Raw genomic sequence first — 21192 nt, forward strand, 5'->3', positions numbered from 1 at the left:
GAATTGAGTTACCCCGGCATTGTGCTTGGCGCGAAGAAACCGAACAATTGATGGGACATTGCTCCATACCCAGCACCAAACTCTGTTTTTCCACGAGAGTTTTACTCGCCAGGAGTGGGAAGTTTCTGCAGCGCTCTATTTCTTTAACGAAACAAGCGACATTCTCTTCCGTTACACTGGCAACAGCAATGAATCATCCCCTCCATATAGTGTGTTTTTTTTTAATTAGGGAGTTGTGGAGGGAGATTATGTTTCGATGTCACTTAATCGCTGGCTTCTCTGTGGGTCACTGTTCTCCCAGCTCCCGTTTAGTGCAGAGGGGCGCACGGTTGGTAATTTTGGGAAATGTCTAATGGTGGTTGTGCAACTCAATCTGAGCAGTTCGCTACTTGCTTACTTCGCCACGCAACTTCTGTTGCTTAATTTACTTATAATTTGAGGCATATTTTATCCGCCCAGATTATCAGATCTTGTTGCGCTTTGTCTATGGAGTCTTCCACAGTTTGTGTTACCTCTCCACAGTGTTAACGTCATGTAGTAATTTGATTTGAGTCAGTTTTTTCACTTAATTTTTGTTTTGATTTTTGCCAGTTATTGGAACAAATAAATACTTGTTAATCTGAGTCTTAAGTTAGATTCCAAGATACTTTACATTATTCTACAAGTTCTCAATAGTAATGCTACCCATTAATAAATACAACCTGGAGCACACTTATGCTACTTGTTCTCACCAGACGGCGTTATTGTGCACAGTGACCGAACTCAAAAATCAGTTACATCAAGAATTCAGAGAAAAGAGTGTGTGTTGCACTCTCTTATCTTGTACGACGAAAGATTTGTTTTATAAGGATCATTATATTTATGCTCCTCGACCCTGATTTATTACTGGAAGCCAGCTTTCATGTGTAGCCGAAATTTAACGAAATCCTTTTAGTACCCGTTTGAACGGCTTTTACTTTTCCTTATTTACAATCAGTTGCCACTTTTCAAACCATTCAGGTATCTTGTCAATCATTTTGCAGTTGTTTTTAATCTCCTGATGGCTACCACACGGTAACAACGTGATCTGCGAACAATATAAGACGACTGCTCAGTCTGTCTCCTAAATTATTGATACAAATTAGGAACAGCAGAGGCCCTGTAACACTTCCTTGGGGAACGCCAGATAGCACTTCTGTTTTACTGGATGACTTCCAGTTAGTTGCTAACTGATCTTTCGGACAGCAAATCAGGCATCCAGCAGCACAACAGGCGATAATGGACATGAACGCAATTTGATTAAAATGCGCTCGTGAGGAGCGGTGTCAAAAGCCTTCTGGAAATCTAGAAATTCAGAATCAATTTAGCAGACTTTTGTAAGACTGTCAGTCGACCCAGACCATAATACAGCTTTCTTTCCTTAGCTTTTCACACTGATAGCCAAAGTCGATCAACTACTCGAGGAAAAAGGTGTCAGATCAGTAGATTATATCCAGTCACTTAAAGACATACTGGAGATTCAGCGGATCCTCAGAAGACTTCTGTTGTGGCCTTAAAGGGCATAATAGTTTGTCTTCTCTCCCCATACGCTATGGAAGTTACTGGCTGCATCAAAATCCGGAGATATACACATGGCGATACACGCATTAAAATACGCCTTATTGCGTGTGGGTAGTTATTGCCAGTGTTGAGTGTCAACCCCGTAGAAGAGTGTTCCAGCATAGCCCTGTTTTTAGTGAGTTCTAATGACTTCAGTTTAGTGCTATTAACACTACACACGACCCCGTGTACTAGGTACAAATTAACGTGTACGCAACTTGGGAGTTGGTGCATCCTATCCGCCCAGTACCCACTTTCACGTCCCGTTCTGACGCCTCAAATCTATATCAGTGTGCCAGAAGGTGCTTGCACTATGTTTGCTAGGTCTAAACACAGAAGAGATACGGAAGTGTAAATTCGTAAGCCAGTGAATGGTGTGCACATGTGGTGACGCCACTTGGTCGTGAGCATCCAATTAGTTGCTCATCCGAGAGATTGCTCTGGGCATTAGCAAGTTGTTGAAAGAAACAAGCCAAGGCCACGCGCGTGCTCCCACAGCATTAGACAACATTAAATGGAAATTCTTTGCTGTCATCTTACACCATTTTTCTTTTGTCTTTTACTCTTTTCTACTGGTGTTGGTAAAGGATTAGACGTCGATAACATGTAAACCGTTTTCGGGATTACCTGGGCATAGGTTTGTCGATGCTACAGGGTGTTTCAAAGAGATTCAGCCCATTTCGCAACACTATGTTCAACATGAAGGAAAATCTGTGGATGAATTTGGTGTTAATCATCGAACCTCGAAGTAGTTATTGGCACCAGTTGTAAATTGGTAGTTCTTTGGTTGCCGATAACGGCCTCTGTGTCAGCTAGCCCGTACATTAGCAAGTCACCAATTGTGCGCGTAGTCAAGATTCGACACCAATTTTTATATCTTCATTTTCATGGATGAAGATTTGTGACAGCGGATCAATCTCTCTTAAACAGCCAAGTGCCAGAGAGAGAGAGAGAGAGAGAGAGAGAGAGAGAGAGAGAGAGAGAGAGAGAGAGAGAGAGAGACAGAGAGAGAGAGAGAGAGAGATATATTAGGGGGAGGGGTAGGAGGGGGAAAACAGGGGAGACGATGATGTCAGGAACCTTAACGACTTGCTTAATGCTGTTTTACGTACATAACGTCATACACAGACGGCTAAGTATGTTGCCAGGGGCTTAGGCTGCAGCCGACGCTGAGTCATTGACACAGATACCAGCGATCTCGTAACGCCTGGTATATTACAGGTGTGTGTGAGCCGTTACGAGAAACTCCTCACCGTTTTAAAGGTCAAAACGACTTAAAATTAAAGGACTTAAGATGTTGTAGATGTAAATATATCAAGAATGACTGCGGTTAGTCCGTTACAAATAACATTAATACTCTGTAACAAACAGAAAGCAGAGTGCGTGTTGTACAGAAGTGGTATATAGTGCAGACTATAGACACCGCCACGCCTAGACCGCGGATATGGAATCTTAATGTGCTGCTGCTCACCGTTCAAATGGTCTAAGTCTACACAGATACTCCGCAATCCAGTGTATAGTGCGTGGCAACACTACTAGTTATTTCCTTTCCTGTCTATATGCCTCCATAAGAGCACTAGTCTCATCTTCGGGGTCCTTACGCGACATGTATGTTGACGGCACTAGAATCGTTCTGCAGTTGGTCTCAAATGTCGGTTCTCTAAATTTTGTCAATAGTGCTTCCCTGAAAGAACTTCGTCTTCCCTCCAGTGATTCCCATTTGAGTTCCCGAAGTATTCTGAATACTTGCGAGTTGTTCGAACCTACCGGTAACTAATCTAACAGCCCGCCTCTTAATTGCTTCGATGCTATGTAGAATAGCCTTTACGGGAAAACTAATTCCAGCCGAGACGTCAATAAAGTAGTCACTTTCTTCTGTTTACCTTAGTGGCAGGGAAAACCACTGAACACTTATCTTCCCAATGAAATATTAAAGTTGTGTACTCAGCGAATTTACATCTCATAGGTAGCGCACACACTGTGAAATTCGGACATGTTGATTTCTCCTTTCGCCTAAGTTGTTAATTGCTAATGAGACTCTTTCTGCAAGGCTGTTGTGGGAATTTAGATATTCTACATCAGTGTGTATAATGTTAGTAAAATTGTTATTCTACCAGAGGAAAAGAAGGGAACTGAAGAGAGAAAACGGCCTGGGGAAAAACAGATGACCAATTTTCCATAAATTTTCGATGTAGGACTTTGCTTTTGAAATGTAAGTAACGAAGCTAACGTCGCAGTACGAAGAGTGCCTTTGAATTGACTGAGAAAAATCCTGGTAGCCATTTCCTTATTTTATTTTTTTTAGCAGTAACTAGTAGTAAAATAGGTACATTTCATACAATATAATTTTTCTTAAATTACGATGTTAAATGTTACCCACGTTCTGAACAGTTACATAAACGAAATAAAATCGGTAGTACGCTGATGTCTATTACCGAGTTTTCCAGGAAGATTACTATTTAACATTATTTATCAGTGTTAGTTAACAGGACTGTAAAGTAAGTATGTAGGTAATGAAGCCTTTAGATGATTTAAACTGAGGTATAATTTTGCTTGCAGAATTCTGTATTTAGTGCGTGCTATCTTTAGATGGGTGAATCGGCTGCTCCTTGACTAGCATCCCCGCACATGAGATTGTCAAGCAATTTTGATGAGATTACTGCAGTACCTTTTAAGTCCTAACCGTATTCGTACAGCGGAATCGTGGTGTTATTTGCGTATTCTGAAACCGGTAAACGCCGCTCTTTTCAGCAAATACGTCAAGCAATCAGCTTTTGTGTGATGCTGTACGCCAGTAATCCCTTGGTATTCGCCTTTATAATACTTTCAGTAGTGCCGCTAAGAATGGAAAGGAATGCTCTACGCAGGCAGAATAGTAAATGACTGCTTGGGTGAATCGCTTCGTACGTCAAATGAGAACGTCATATGAAACCAGACATCCGTAAGAAACTGTCCAGACCAAATGGCTCAAGAATGGCTGGCAAACGACGGAGGAGACATTGTCAGTATTTGAACACGGCAGAAAACGTTCAAACTCGAGAGCGATGAGACAGCCACCAAATATATTTTTTCCAATCCACGGGAATTTTTTATGAAGTAATGAATGCAAGAGAACAGAATGACAGTAGATGTATCATAACTTTGCTATAGCGAACGTTTAAAATATTCAAGTTTTAGTTTGTGTGAATCAAAAATTAAGAACTGCCCAAATATAAAGAACTCTGCAATTAATATTGAATTTTTATGAAATGCAAGGAGCAGGACTCAGAAGGTGGCCGTATAACGATTAAGTTGTCCTCTGCCTGTTTCAGTAAATGCAGGGATTCCCGCTTCATCGTATCTCACGTGAGATAAACATAAACCTGAATAGCCAGACGCAGTTTTAAAGTCATCGAATGCGAGTCCCATATTTTCACCACTGCACCGTCTCGCTGGGTCAGTGTACTCAAGGTCACAGTGCCTTAGGTGCTTTGAGAATGGAAGACCCAAGGGTGTCTGTTGGAACCTCTCACCTGGTCGTAGACAGCAATTAAGTTGACAGGTTCTTGTTATGGTAGATAGTGAGCGTTGTCAGAAACGCTTCCTCGACAACCGCAGACAGCTCTACAGGTGAACACAGTCATTTCCAAGACACAGATGAAATGCGAGGCAGTTGTGCATGGCTACTTGAACCCTCAGTGGATGGGACAATGCTAACCAGGAACCAAAAGACGGCATAACCAGAAAGAAACATACAGTAATTAACCAGCGCCCCGACACAACCGGAGAAAACCAAAGTCAGACGTACTTGCTCACCTGTTCAACATTTCACTATTTATGTGGAAGGAAATAGGCCATGTGATCCAGTGAAACTACGGAAAACCTAAATGTGGATATGCAGACGTGGTTTTGAACTGCCGTTCTTCGAAATTAGAGTACTGTGCCACCTCGTTCTGTGGAAGCCAGCGGAAAGCTACAGAAACACTGTCTTTGGATAATTCTTCTTTCCCCTTGCCCGATATAGTCTTAAAATGTCTAGTGACAAACGTCAAAACTAAAAACTGTTTTACTTTACTGAATATTTTAGATGGGTTCTAATAATTTTAGGACATGCGAGGAAACGACGATAAATTTATCTGTGTTTGCTAAACCAGCTAGACGGGAATAGTGCAACGAGCGCCGTATTGCATAACCCACGAAGGCTGCGTTATCTGAGATAAGGTGTCAGGAAGATTGCGTCACAAAGACGTGTCTCTCACACGCGACGCGCTAAGTAAATCTACGCCAGATAAGGTAGTCAGAGCCTTGCACGATCCTGTCTTCATTTCAGTTTTGTCTTAATTCTCTCTCTTCCTTCGCGGCATGAAATACTTAGACTTTTTCAGTCCACGATTCTCCAGAAGATTGTAACTGTAACGAGCTCTTACTTCTGCAGCGTTTTTACAGTTTTACTGTCATTTCACTCTGTGTAAATCACAGATTGAGGTGAGGAGCAGTGTTCGGTTCCAGTGCAGCCATCCTCATTTGTTTTCCGTGGTGTCCGTAAATCATTTCGATGCTCAGCATAGTTGCATACACAATGCCACGGTAATTTTCGGCCACTTCCTTCTCAGTTACGCTAATGTGCACAGTCTGTAATAAACTAGGTATCTAAGATAACTGGAGACCACCTTCCTTTCGCTTTTGGTGTAAAACGAATCAATGGAACGACTTTTCCTAATCCGAAAAATCTGGGCTCATTGATTCTGGTTATCACATGACAGTTTTTCAGTACTGCCGTATTAGCCTCAACGATGCAGCGCAATTTCATTACCCATCTTAGTTGTAACTGAAAAATACTGCACGTCTTATAACATCGTGGACAGAGCGTAAAACCATAATACTAAATACTCTGTTTTCACTAATTATCTCTCTAGTTCCTTTTCTGTGAAGGCATCGTTAAGGATTTTTTTATCCTAAAGCGCTGCAAGTCTTACTGTTTTCATTCTGAAGATAGTTTATCGCCCACACTAGTCTATTCCGTGTCAGGCTCTTCGTCTCTGTGTAACTGGCAACGTGCAACCGGTTGCACCAGCTCACTAGAGGCAACCCGTTGTCTCCCTCTACAATTTTACCACTCCCCCCCCCCCCCCCCCCCCCCACACACCAGCAGCTCCGTTACATACCTGATGTGTCCTATTAACTCTTCTTTTAGTGATAAGAAATTTATGGCCTATCTCTCCAATTCGTTTAAGTAAATCTTCATTAATTATTCTCTCTACTCATCTATGCTTCAGCATTCTTCTGCGGCAACATTTCAGATGCTGCTATTCTGTTTTACGATCAATACTTTCTTGGAAAAAAATTGTGGAAAGTAGTCAACCTAACACAAAGTTTCCTCTCACGAGTAAATATCAACCCGTGACGGGCTCTCTAGAAATTAATGTATGGACCATTTACTATAAGTAATTTATTTGGTGCTTGATAGTGACTACTTAGAAAGATTACTGTACTCGACGCGACGGTGCCTTCCAAGTGACATTTAAAGGAGTTTTTTTGTGGTTTTAGGGCGCACAACTTCAATGGTCATTAGCGCCCTGACTACGTTAAGAATGCACCGCGAGGCACAAGTTTAAAACAACAACTAAAAGGGAAAACACGATAAAAGACAGACTGACAGGCATAGGATTAAAAAACAGCATCATCAAATGTCCTTAGAGAGGTTTGTCAAATTGATAAAACGAAGAACACGAGCAGCTGCTCGTGGGTCATCCGCTAAAATGGCATCTAAAGTACATGGAAGGTTAAAATCTAGACGCAGTGTGTTAAAATCCGGACAGGACATTAAAATGTGGCGGACCGTCAGCAATTGCCCACATGGGCAGAACGGCGCCGGCGCAGCCGTCAGCAGATGGCGATGGCTGAACCAGCAGTGTCCAATGCGTAACCGGGCCAAAACGACCTCCTCCCGCCGAGAAGGGCGGGAGGAGGACGTCCAAGCCACGGGAAGAGGTTTCAAGGCCCGAAGCTTGTTGTCTGTAAGTGCAGCCCAATCGGCATGCCACAGCGATAAAATGCGCCGACAAATGACCCTGCTACAGTCTGATGAAGGGACACAACAAGACGCTGTCCGAGGCTGGAGGACCGCAGCCTTGGCCGCAGCATCTGCAGCTTCGTTCCCAGGGATACCGACACGGCCAGGGACCCACATAAAGCTAACCGGAGAACCGACGTCCACCAGCTGCTGAAGAGAGCGTTGGATCCGGTGCACGAAAGGGTGAACCGGATACGGATCACTGAGGCTCTGGATGGCGCTCAGGGAATCGGAGCAGATGACATAAGCAGAATGTCGGTGGCGGAAGATGTAAAGAACAGCCTGGTAGAGGGCAAAGAGCTCAGCTGTGAAGACCGAACAATGGCCATGAAGCCGGTATTTGAAACTTTGTGCCCCGACAATAAAAGAACACCCGACCCCGTCATTGGTCTTTGAGCCGTCTGTATAAATGAAGGTCATATTGATGAACTTTGAACGAAGTTCAACAAAACGGGAGTGGTAGACCGAACCGGGGGTAACCTCTTTTGGGAGCGAGCTGAGGTCAAGGTGAACGCGGACCTGAGCCTGGAGCCAAGGTGGCGTGTGGCTCTCGCCCACTCGAAAGGTTCCAGGGAGTGAAAAATTAAGGTGCTGAAGGAGGCGACGAAAGCGAACTCCAGGGGGTAGCAGGGCAGAGACATACAACCCGTATTGACGGTCGAGAGAGTCGTCAAAAAAGGAACGATAAGACGGGTGGTCGGGCATGGACAGTAGCCGACAGGCATACCGACAAAGCAGTATATCGCGCCGGTAGGTGAGTGGCAATTCGCCAGCGTCAGCATGAAGACTCTCTACGGGACTAGTATAAAACGCTCCGATCGCAAGTCTTAAACCCCGATGTTGTATGGAGTTGAGGCGGCGTAAGATGGATGGCCGTGCAGAGGAGTATACGAAGCTCCCATAATCCAGCTTGGAGCGGACGATCGACCGATATAGACGAAGCAGGACGGTTCGATCCGCTCCCCACGACATACCACTGAGAACACGGAGGACATTTAAAGAACGGGTACAACGGGCAGCCAAATATGACACATGTGGAGACCAGCTAAGTTTCCTGTCAAACGTAAGACCTAAAAATTTTGTTGTCTCCACGATTGGGAGAGCAACGGGACCGAGTCGTAAGGACGGTGGGAGAAACTCTTTGTAGCGCCAGAAGTTAATACAGACCGTCTTCTCGGCAGAAAAACGGAAGCCATTGGCGACACTCCAGGAGTAAAGACGGTCAAGAGAACGCTGAAGACAGCGCTCCATTTAAAGGAGTGAAACGCCATGAGGGAATGAAATTTCTTAACATTTCGTTTTGGATAACTCAGGAGACGCTTAAGGCAATACCATGACAGCAAAGTCGCAGACGAGAAACAACGCTAATCCGTAGGAAATTACGGTGGATTATATTATGATCGATTGAGAACTGTATGCTCGGAATTTCAGGAGGCTTCATTGCTGAGATATCAACAATATATTTCTTTCGAAACTTTCTTTTGCGTTGATAAGTGGACATCTGTGCTGCAGAAGAAGCAGGTAACTGCACCTTCAAGTTCAGTTCGTCTGCCTACACACCTTCACTGATGCGTTAAATAAATACGTCCAGTTTAAGTAGCATAGAGCGATAAATAGTTACCAGAGTAAATGCAGGCATTAACAGCGTTATATAATACAGGTATTATGTTGTCATAAAAAACATACTGCACAAAAAGTAACAATCAATAAACAGTGTTTAGTTGGAGTGAGATTTCATTTATAGTAGTAGTTATCGAATACACAGTGCGGACTGTGTGTTAATTTTCTGTATGTGCCATTACATAAGAGAACCGAAAAATTTTGAAACGAAAATAAAAACTTTGTAATCGCTAAAAAAATTATCTATGACCGTGACATACGAGAGCTCTACAGTTATAGGAAAGAAGCACCCTCATATTCATACCTGTACACGATTCAAAGGTAACAAGATTCTGTAAAGTAGCCCAGGAACGTCTCCGTCGTAACTGCACTTTTGTTGTTAGCAGGGTGGAATCACTTCGTGCCACTGCTTCATCAAGTTCACCAAAACAATTTGCGACCTGTTCAGCAGTGTTAATCTTTTCTCATCGAACGAGATCAGACACAGTCGGCAGTTTCAGGAGAGTTAATTTTAAAGTTTGCCTATGGTTCCATGACGCAAGAGATATTCGTCGTAGGCTACACATTGTTGTCCGAGAATGAGTATTTCATAGCAGACAAATATTTGGCCTTATCCGTACTGAGAAACATAACGATATCTTAAAACTGTATGCAAAGCTCACAGACGCTTCAGGATTTGCAGTTTCCCGACAGACTGTTTCTCGGTGCTTCGGTGTAATTGGATTGTATACCATTCTCAAATAAGCTACTCACGTCGGTACGTTTATTGTGGATGCAGGAATACCGATATTAGGTGATAAAGTAATGTAGAAATGTGCACTTCACAGATGAATCCCATTTCAGTTTGAAAAATGATGCTCATTGGACATTCGTCTGTAGAGGGAGTGGTTGACAATACTGTCATAGGAATTTGGTGACTGGAGGTGTATAGCACTAAGCTGTGTTAAGACAGGCAAACGGGGCAACTGATAATTCAACTCTTACCAACTGAAATCGGGTTTCGTCTGATCAGGCCACGGTTTTACAGTACTCTAGGGTCCAACCGATATGGTCTCGAGCGCAGGCGATTTCGCGCTGTTAGCAAAGGCACTATTGTCGCTCCTCTGCTGCCATAGCTCATTAACGCCAAATTTCGCCGCACTGTCCTAACGGATACGTTCTTTGTAGTCCCACATTGGTTTCTACGATTATTTCACTCAGTTTTGCTTGTCTGTTAGCACTGACAACTCTACGGAAACACCGCTTCTCTACGTCGTTGATTGAAGGCCGTCGGCCACTGCGTTGTCCGTGTTGATGAAACTGAACTTTGGTATTCTCGGCACGCTCTTGACACAGTACATTTCTGAATACTGCATTCCCTAACGATTACTGAAATGGCGTGTCCCATGCGACTAACTCCAGGTACAATTCCGCGTTCAAAGGCTGTTAATTCAAATGGCTCTGAGCACTATGAGACTTAACTTCTGAGGTCATCAGTCCCCTAGACTTGGAACTACTTAAACCTAACTAACCTGAGGACATCACACACATCCATGCCCGAGACAGGATTCGAACCTGCGACCGTAGCTGTCGCGCGGTTCCAGACTGAAGCGCCTAGAACCGCTCGGCCACTTCGGCCAGAAACAGAAACCTTTCCACATAAATCACCTGAGTACAGGTAACAGTTTCGCCATTGCACTGCCTTTTGTACCTTGTGTACGCGATACTACCGCCAGCTGTATACGTGCAAATCGCTATCCCATGACTTGTCACCTCAGTGTAGTACTAATCTTTCCTCCACGTCTTAACATATTTCAGCCATAGGACCAACTACCCAGTAATCTGCGTCTGATCCAAAGCCAAAGGAGAGTAAAGCTTCTCCTGTTATCGGCGTAACCTTTCTCTCGGCATACCTCATTTATCTTCTTTCAGTCCATCAGCGAACCAGTACTCTCTCGCTTTGACAACGTTGTTCGTGCTTTTCTTGTCTTTATTACTGATTTCTTTCTTCCGACTCATCTGTTAATTTTACTCCATTATTTCTCGGTCTTCACGAAGCCAACCAGCTTCTCCAGGTTTGATTCCTTTTGCACTGTTTACATGCCTTCATGTTAGTATGTCTTCACGAGACCAAAAATTTAAGCTGTTGCTCCTTAAATTCCTTGCTGTTTGAATGCTTATGCAAAGAATACATCACGAACATTCCACAGATTTTGTTGTTCCTTATTTCAGCGTCAAAAACTGCTGCAGAATTTTTTTTTCCTTCTTCACAAATTTAACTCTTACGGAATTTTACTTTCCCTGTTTTCTTTGAGACCATTGCTGAAAGTTTGGGTTTTCGTTTCTAAAACGGTAAGAGAAACACTGCTCTCACTGGACCTTAAGTGGCATGTTACACGGAACAGCTGCTCTGAAGATTTGCGTTACCTGATCTAAAATAAATATTTGTAGTTATTGATTATGCGCCCACTGATCTCCCAAGGTGCTTTTTAGTTGAACACACCTTTTCTTTGCTGTATCGTGGAAGTATTTGTATAATTTCTCCTGCCATTAAAGTTATCTCTATGTTTTATCGTCTTAGTCTGAAATGCTCTTACATTCATAATGGGAATCTTCTGCCTCACTGGACACCCTGTTACGCTCATTCAAGCCTAAGAGGGCATCTGTACTCTCCTCATTGTCATCCACTGTTATTCATTCCCAGAAAGAGAGGAAAGATTTTAGTAGATATGCCTATCTTTCTGCTGCCTTCTTTCCGCTGTAAAACTGGCCGTTTGCACATCAGCTGATTATCAAAAAGAAGGAGAAAAAAAATGGCTCTGAGCATTATGGGACTTAACTACTGTGGTCATCAGTCCCCTAGAACTACTTAAACCTAACTAACCTAAGGACATCACACACATCCATGTCCGAGGCAGGATTCGAACCTGCGACCGTAGCGGTCACGCTGTTCCAGACTGTAGCGCCTATAACCGCACGGCCACTCCGACCGGCCAAAGAAGGAGAAAAGTTACAATAATACTTTCTACGAAAAAGTCTCATCATCTGAAATATACTGATGAATGAAGAAAATTTGGTAAGGCAAGGCACGAATGTCACATCGGCATCAAAACAAAACAAAAATTCCAAGTGAGTTATTCAAGACAAAAATGATGAACTGAGAAAATTAAACACATATACCACATGAAAAAGTATGAATTTCTGTTATTTATGGAAAGTAATCTCAGAAATTACTGTGAGGTAGCCCACGACGGGAAAAAGATACGTTCAGTCTCTGAAGTCCTGTATTTTCATTCAGTTTATTCCAATCCCTCTTCCAGGTTTCCGTTCCCTAGGTAAGGACGTGTTTTAGACAATATGCAGCACAAACGGCGTTTTGTGCTTTGTGTTGCAACAGGTGAAATTCAGTTGCAACTATGTCAAGTGATTTTCTGAACAATGAACTGCCTCAAAGACAAATTTACTACGAAGGGCGTAAACATCTCGTATTACATCATTGGCCTCTAAGGCCATTTTGAGATAGATTGTGAAATACGATGTCTACGTGCTTACCTTTCCAACAACTATGAAATCGCATAGCAACATCAGGTAATGCAGCAATTCCAAACATTCTGGCAAAATTATGATACTAGTTTGACTATCATCTGGATAATTGTCGCGCGTCCGGTTGAGAGCACATTCAACATTCGTTGAAGCTAAATGAAATCTGATTCTGAAAGCAATTTCAAAAATTACTCCAAGGTTGCATGTCATGGACGTAAAAAATATGTATTTTTAAAATCGGATGGTTCCTTGAAAATAAAAACTGTAGTTCTATGAACCGGTTGAAAATTATCCGAAGTTTCAATTTTATTCACGTAGAAGATAGTATTGTGAAATCAGATACATATTTTTGTAACGCCCTGCACTATATTTTTGTTTATACTCCCACGGCTTTCTCTCTGCTGCGGCCCCCCACACCGCCACCTCCCTTTCTTCCCCGTGAAACTCTCCATTTGCAATGCGCTGCCAATGAGCTGGCAGTTCATAGACGGATATTTACACACAGTAAAATGTAAGTTATCACACTAATAAACTGCACTGACGCACACGGCCTTCACTGTGAACGCATGCCGGCCCGAAATGGCTCTAGACGCTATTGGGAACATGGAAAGTATGTATAAAAACTAATGGAAAGAAATCTACGGAGCATGTAAGGGTTCACATGTGACACTATATCGACCCTGGGACATGTATTCTAAGGCGAAAACGATAGCTGGCGGCAACAGAACCTTTTAGAGCCGTGCAAATAGTTCGCCCGCTAACAACACTGTCAGTCAGAATGGATTCCAATGTTCGTAACCTCCGAGGGCTGTATTTTCACGTCTCGAAAATTTATTTTTATTACCAAACTCTCTTCTCTTCTATCGTGTGAAAGGTAGTGGTCTGAAAATAGTTTATTTTTGTTTCGTTTCAGATCAAAAACAGTTCGTTTATTAAAGCAAGCTGACGCAAGTATAGGGCAAGTCTGACTACAATCTGCATGTTAGTGCCTCTCGTGGAGGGCACATTGCCCAGTTGTGGAAAGTTATCTGTGCATGCATGTAAACGTACTCTTGTACACGTCTTAGTAGTCCTTCACATACGACCCAACCACCACTTTATGATGGGTTTCGGAAGAATGTGTGATAGTCAACGAAAAAAACTGGCGCCTCCTCAGGGGTAAGTATTATTTTGTCTGGGAACTTTAAATATTCTAAAAGGGTACGTGAAATGCTGCAATTACTTTCACTGGTAGAAGCGGAAAATCTGTTGTATTGAGAATGTATACAGGAGTTAAAAGCTCTATAGGAGGTTGAACAGACGATTGCTGACGGATATGCGGCGTCCTTTTGATGCACCACACTGCTGCCCTAATACAGTGAACGTGTTACCGATCCACGACCGCCAAGTGTTATTCCTGTCCATCTTTGGTCGGGACAAGCAACTGCAGAGTGTGGCTATCTACAGGTTATATTAACTACTCAGTAGATCTTTGTTCGCACAATGTCTACGTCGACGACTAGCATGACTCCAAGGGCGCCTGCAAACAATTGACCGCTCTTTTCTTGAAGGATCATAACAAGTTAGTCAGCATATGCGTCAGAGGTCGGATCAGCCGTAGTTCACGGCTGTGCAATTCCGAAATGAAACTTGGCTCTGCTGCAGAGCAGGTGCTGCATTCATGCGTTCACATACGAAAATTTTACGCCGGACCGGGACTCAAAGAAGGGTCTGTCTTTCTCGGACAACGTTCAGTTACATTATTTTTTTTTGTTTTTTTGTTTTGGTTTCAGGGCGCAAAACTGCTATGCTCATTAGCGCCCAGTCCGTGACTTAGGAAACAGTAAAAACCGAAAATGGAAACCAGCAGCGATGGGAACGAAACTCAAAAAATTGGAGAAACTAACAGCAGAAGGAAGTCTTAAAAATCCACTACAGAAAGGGGTTGGTTGTCCGCAAAACAAAAAAAAAAAAAACAAAACGCTTCAAATGACTGACGTCATTTCACTGGCACTAATAAACTCGAGAACGCGATCGGCCGAGCGCGTCATCTACTAAAATTGACGATGTATCAGGCGACAGCTGTAGACGGGCGCGTAACGGAGTAAAATAGGGGCACTCAATTAAAATGTGTCTTACCGTCCACAGATGAGAGCAGTGGGGACAGAGTGGGGGAGGATCGCCGCTTAAAAGATGTCGATGGCTAAAAAGACAGTGCCCTATCCGGAGTCTAGTTAAAATTACCTCCTCCCGACGACGCGGTCGGCAGGAAGAGGTCCAAGCACAGGGAAGAGCTTTCACGTCCCGCAATTTATTATGGGAAAGTGTCGACCAATGTGCGTGCCATAAAAGAGCAACACGACGACATAAAACACTCCGTAGATCGGCGAAGGGAATCGTGCGAATAGCTGGCCGAAGAAGAGAGACTGTAGCCTTGGCCGCTATATCGGTCGCCTTATTTCCACAGATACCAACGTGTCCCGGGAGCCAGAGGAACGCCACCGAGACGCCCCCCAGGCACAGCAATCGTAGACCGTCCTGAATCCGGTGGACCAGAGGGTGGACAGGGTAAAGAGCTTGGAGACTGAGGAGAGAGCTGAGAGAATCTGAACAGATAACGTACTGTATCCGCTGATGGCGGCGGATGTAGTAGACAGCCTGGAGAACAGCGTAAAGCTCCGCATTATAAACCGAACACTGGTCGGGAAGCCGAAATTGATTTGGGGTGTCGCCAACAATATAGGCACTCCCTACACCTAACGATGTTTTCGAGCCAACAGTGTAAATAAATGTGGCTTGGGAGAAAGTACGGGAGAGAGTAGTGTTCACCCGCACTCTAAATGTGCGCTCTGCCATAAAATCGAGAAGAAAAAGGGGCAGCCGACCTCGAAAGCCCCAAGAGCACAGCGTGCGGTGGATGCCTGTCCTCCAGCAGGTATCGTATGCTCGCTCTAGATCAAAAAATATTGCTACTGTTTGGCGGTTCCGGAGAAAATTGTTCATGATAGAAGTGGAGAGAGCAACAAGATGTTCAACTGCAGAACTATGCTTTCGGAAACCGCATTGGGCAGGTGTTAAAGGACTGCGGGACTCCAGCCACCAAGCTAAACGGCAATTCACCATACGCTCCAAACATTTACATACGCGATTTATAGATTTGGAGCTCCTCAAATTACCCGCCAGCGTTTCTCCCGAAGAAACGTGCAGCGGAAGTGCGACCTCTTGCTTTATCTAAAAGATCGCGATTACATTTGCATACCTTCCTTTTCCGCATCCTTCCCTATCCCCCATCTTCGCCCCCCCCCCCCCTCACCTCTGGCTCTTTCCTTCCCTTTCTCCCCCTCTGGGAGTATGGTTTGTGCCTACGTCCGGAGACGGATGCTCGTAAATGTAACGCATTCTTCGCCTTCTCTGCTTGTATGTCTTCATCCTTCTCTGTCCTCCTCTTTCTCTTACCTCTTCTCTTTACCCTTTTCTCCGCTGTGGCGTTTTAGACCTCTCTTCTTTCCTTTCACTTTCTTTGTTTTTCCCTTTCTCTTTCTTCCTCCATGTGCATGTCTGAAGGCCGACCCACGCATTTTCGTGCGTAGCCGGTGACGGGGTAACGCGTAATTCCCCGCCCCGGGTAGACAGGTAGGACACATACGTACCCCCTGGTAACGGCCAGGCCCAGGGAAGGGTGATTACCCGAGCTGATACCTTCCGAAAGTGCCGATTGGTCCCTCCGTCCGTTTGTTGGGAGGTGTGACCTGAGGTGTGAACAATCACCTAAGGCGGGAGTGCCCTCAGAGAGGGGCCCCCCCACAAGGGAGGAGCGCGCCATCGGAGACGCCGGTAATCATGGGGATTCTTCCACAATGGTTTCCTCATCTTCCACTAAGTCTGCTCACAAGCGTAAGTTCACTGAGTCTCAGCCACAGACAGTTCTTCCATCGTTGCCACAGTTCCTTGTTGTTTCTCGGTCTGACAAAGGTCACGACTTCTCCACGGTCAACCCTTTCATAATTCAGAAAGGTGTCGACGCAATTGCAGGTCCTGTAAAGTCTTGTTCCAGATTACGGAATGGCACCTTGTTGCTAGAAACAGTCAGTGCCCTCCAGGCACAAAAATTGCTGCATACTTCACTGCTCCACACCTTCCCTGTCCGGGTGGAAGCGCACCGCACTTTAAATTCCTCACGTGGAGTCGTTTATACACGCTCCCTCCATGGATTGTCTGACGAAGAAATTCAGCACTACCTGTCTGACCAGGGCGTAACAGCTGTTCATAGAGTTATGAAAAGGGTTGACACAAACATCATTCCAACCCACACTGTCTTCTTGACATTTGACAAAGTTCAACTCCCATCGAAAATCAAAGCAGGCTATGAGATAATTTACATTCGCCCTTACGTCCCAAACCCTACGCGTTGCTATCGGTGTCAGCGGTTCAGTCACACCAGCCAGTCCTGTTCCAATCCGGCCAAATGTGTTACGTGTGGCAAGGATGCCCATGAGGGTGATTGTCCACCTCCATCCCCTCGTTGCATCAACTGTATGGGTGACCACGCTGCTTCCTCTCGAGATTGCCCCGTTTTTAAAGACGAAAAGCTCATTCAAGAAATCAGAGTGAAGGAAAAGGTGTCGACCTTAGCTGCTCGAAAATTATTCGCCAGTAGACAGCCCACTGTGCCTCAGACAGGAAAATACAGCACTGTCCTTGCTTCTCCTCAGCCAACAAAGGAGGCGGCCACACAGACGTGCGACCTCACCTTTAGTGCCACGGTTGTCAGATCGGCCAGCGCAAAGATCGCCCGTTCAACCTCACCACTTTCGCCTGCCCACTCTATGGCTCACCCTTCATCGGGTTCTCCTAATTCTCTATCCCAAAAGTCAGACACCCGGACTTCCAAAAAAGAGCGTACTCGTGAAGATTTTTTACGTACCCCAACTTCACAACCATCGGTTCCTCCTTCATCTAAACAACATGTTCCCAAGAAGGCTAATAACAAACCCAGTTCATCTCCTTCTCCGCCAAGGCGTGTCTCATCCACAGCACCACCTGGCTGAAATCGCCCTCGTCCATCTTTTGTGTCGTCGAGGCGCACTGCTGGCGGCCGATCAACCGGCCAATTGCTGGTGGCAGGAGCTGCTCCTGAACAACCTATGGGTCAGGATCTTCTGCCTTTGGCTGAATGCCATTCCATGCTGTCGGTCGCAAGCTCTGAGCAGTCGTTGAGGTGACAGCAACCTTGGTCACATTCCTCCATTTTCTGTTCACCCTATGTCCATTATCCACTGGAATATCAACGGCATTCGAGCCAGTCGTGATGAATTGTCGATCCTCTTACGATCCTACTCGCCGGTCATCTTCTGTCTTCAGGAAACAAAGCTGCGTCCCCATGACCGCTTTGTTCTCCCCCATTTTCAGTCTGTCCGGTTTGATCTCCCCTCTGTTGAAGGCACTCCAGCCTATGGAAGACTCATGATTCTTCTCCATGATACTCTCCATTATCACCCAATCCCCTTAAACACTTCCTTCCAAGCTGTCGCCGTCCGTCTTTCCCTTTCTGGATATACCTTTTCTCCTTGTACTGTATACATTCCATCGTCCACACCAATGGCACGAGCTGATCTCCTTTTTCTTCTTGGTCAGCTTCCATCCCCCTATTTGCTGGTAGGGGACTTCAATGCCCACCACCCGCTTTGGAGATCTCCACATCCTTGTCGTGTGGCTCACTCTTGCTAGACGTCTTCCACTAAGCGGATCTAGTTTGCCTCAACACTGGGGTCCCTACATTTTTGTCTGCCTCCGCGACAAATTTATCTCATTTGGACCTTTCGGTCGGTACTGTTCCGCTAGCTCGGCGCTTCGAATGGTTCGCCCTTGATGATACACACTCGAGTAACCACTTTCCATGTGTCCTTAGACTGCAGCCTCAACTGCCATATATGCGCCCGCGACGCTGGAAGTTTGGCGAAGCCGATTGGATACTTTCTTCGTCTCTAGCGACATTCGATGACCGTCACTTTCCCAGCGTCGACGATGAGGTCAAACACATTACTGACATTATTCTTACAGTTGCGGAACGTTCAATACCACGCACCTCCGAATTGCCCCGGCGCCCCCCAGTTCCTTGGTGGAACGAGGCATGCCGTGACGCTATACGTGAGCGGCGACGTGCTCTTCTCGTTTTCAGACACCGTCCTACTTTGGCCAACTGTATCCGCTATAAGCAGTTCCGAGCGCGATGCCGTCGTGTCATCCGCGATAGCAAGAAGGCAAGCTGGAAATTCTTTATTAGCTCATTTAACACCTTCACTCCCTCCTCGGAAGTTTGGAGTCGGATTCGACGGTTATCAGGCGCGCCTAGTTTCTCCCCAGTCTCTGGGCTCACTGTCGCGCATGATACATTAGTGGACCCCGTCGCAATTTCTAACTCATTGGGTCAACACTTTGCTGAGATTTGGAGCTCCTCAAATTACCCGCCAGCGTTTCTCCCGAAGAAACGTGCAGCGGAAGTGCGACCTCTTGCTTTCTCTAAAAGATCGCGATTACATTTGCTCACTACACGAAGAAGGAAGTCCCATTCTGTTCACTTGACGCATCAAACATGACACACATGGAACCCTGGTCAAGTATGGGAGCTATGGCAGCTATCGGTGTTTAGATCTAAACCACATTTTGCAAGAATAAATTTGGTACAATGTCTCGGCGACTATTTTTAGGAACTGGGGCATGGAGCCTGTTTTGTTAGCGACATTGCTCGACGGCTGGAGTTCTCATGTGGTATTTAACAGGCCAATAGGTTTGCAGCTCTTTCTCGGAAACAAGATAGAAGCGTATCCTACTAGGTCGGCATTTGTTACCAGTAAGTACGTACCAGACGGTTATAATTGAAGTACAACTACTCACAGAGCTCCAGTGTGGGCTATAAATGTCGTATGGTAGCGAAACTTAGTTGATATTCTAATGCGTTAATGCAGACCCGATTTACGCCGGAAAAAATTAGTTCCAGTTTTGGCCCCCAGGTGCAAATCTGCCGCTGTGAATGCAAGAAAGGGGTACTGAAATGTTTCCATGTGTAATGGATTAGGAACGGCACGTGTACAGAAAACGTCAAACAAGTGAGAAAGGCATAACATTGATTTTATTATTAACCGATCCGTACACTATTTGTCAATGTGAGCATCGGAGATGACTGCGATATGCTGTACACTGCCAGACTTGCAAACGGGTGGCGAAAACCGGAGACATTTTTTTCCAGCGTAAATCGGTCCCGCATTGAAACATTAGCATTTCTACTAAATTCCGCTCCCATACAATAAATACAGCCCACACTAGACCTCTGATTAGCCGCAATTAAATGATAAGCATCCGGCACCACAATTGTGCGAAAGAGAAAAATCGGTGGCCCATTCGGTGTACTCTTATGTTGCTCTGCTTATCACTGAATTCATGCCACACGGGAAATAATGTTCGCCAATAGCACCAACGACTCGCACTATCAGAAATGCGATGACGGCTGCTGAGCTTGTTTCTCAACTATTTCACTGAAATATCTCATATCTGAAGTAAGGCCGATTGAGCTCTTGTATGAATACTGTGACAAAGATCGAGCGATCTGGTGCACTGTGTAAGGCACTAGATTGCAATCCGGCGAAACGGAGTTCAAAGCCTTCCTTTACACAAGCCATGTCAGTCATTCAGACAACCGACTATTTCCTTCGAGAATGACACACACCGGTCTTCTTCCGCATTTTCGACCTGTCCATTGTTATGAATTTGTTGACGACGGGACGGTTAACGCTAATTTTCCTTCGTTTGTATTTGAACGTTTAATGCCCTACGAATGCTATTAGAATCACAAAAATTTACCTTTACGTGGTGTCATGTTTCGTTTGATACCTGTTTGTTTTATGTTAAGTCGTATATGCTTGCCATAGGCCATTTATTTTTTTACAAAAGTTGCAGTTTCCCCGATACCCAAAGAACAGAAGCTTGTCGCCTACGTTATATGCGTTTGAACCTGAGATGGCACCCCCGCGCACTGCCATCTCCATCTGCTTCTACGATATGGATCTCTCAAAATTTACTCACATTTGCTAGTGAATTTTAATGTTGCTGAGGTTTTAATTATCGGAAGCACACTACCTTACATTTTTATGTAGTTGGGGCATCGTAAAATGTTTCCGTCATGTTTTATCTTTTTATGGTCTGCCTAGGTAGTTTTTTTCCTCTGATAACATTTCTTAGGAAATAACCAGGTCCACTGCTCTGAGAACTGCAGTTTCCGCAATTGTTCTCTCAACACACAGACCAGTCACCGAACGGAATTTTCCAAGATGCATCGCCACTAATGGAAACTTAACTCTTTACATTGAAATTCTCGTTTTGCATAATCGAAAGAACACTTAGGGCTGCGTGTATCGTATTAAGTTCATCACTAACTATGCCGCTGA

At 44.7% G+C, this 21192-nt stretch overlaps 1 protein-coding gene across 1 annotated transcript in view; it reads right to left on the reverse strand.

Annotated features, from left to right (window-relative positions):
- LOC124555003 (elongation of very long chain fatty acids protein-like) overlaps positions 1 to 21192 on the reverse strand; it is a 227124-nt gene that overhangs the window by 114127 nt on the left and 91805 nt on the right. The window lies entirely within an intron of this gene.

This window comes from Schistocerca americana, chromosome X (assembly GCF_021461395.2).
Source record: "Schistocerca americana isolate TAMUIC-IGC-003095 chromosome X, iqSchAmer2.1, whole genome shotgun sequence".
Taxonomy (NCBI): domain Eukaryota; kingdom Metazoa; phylum Arthropoda; class Insecta; order Orthoptera; family Acrididae; genus Schistocerca; species Schistocerca americana.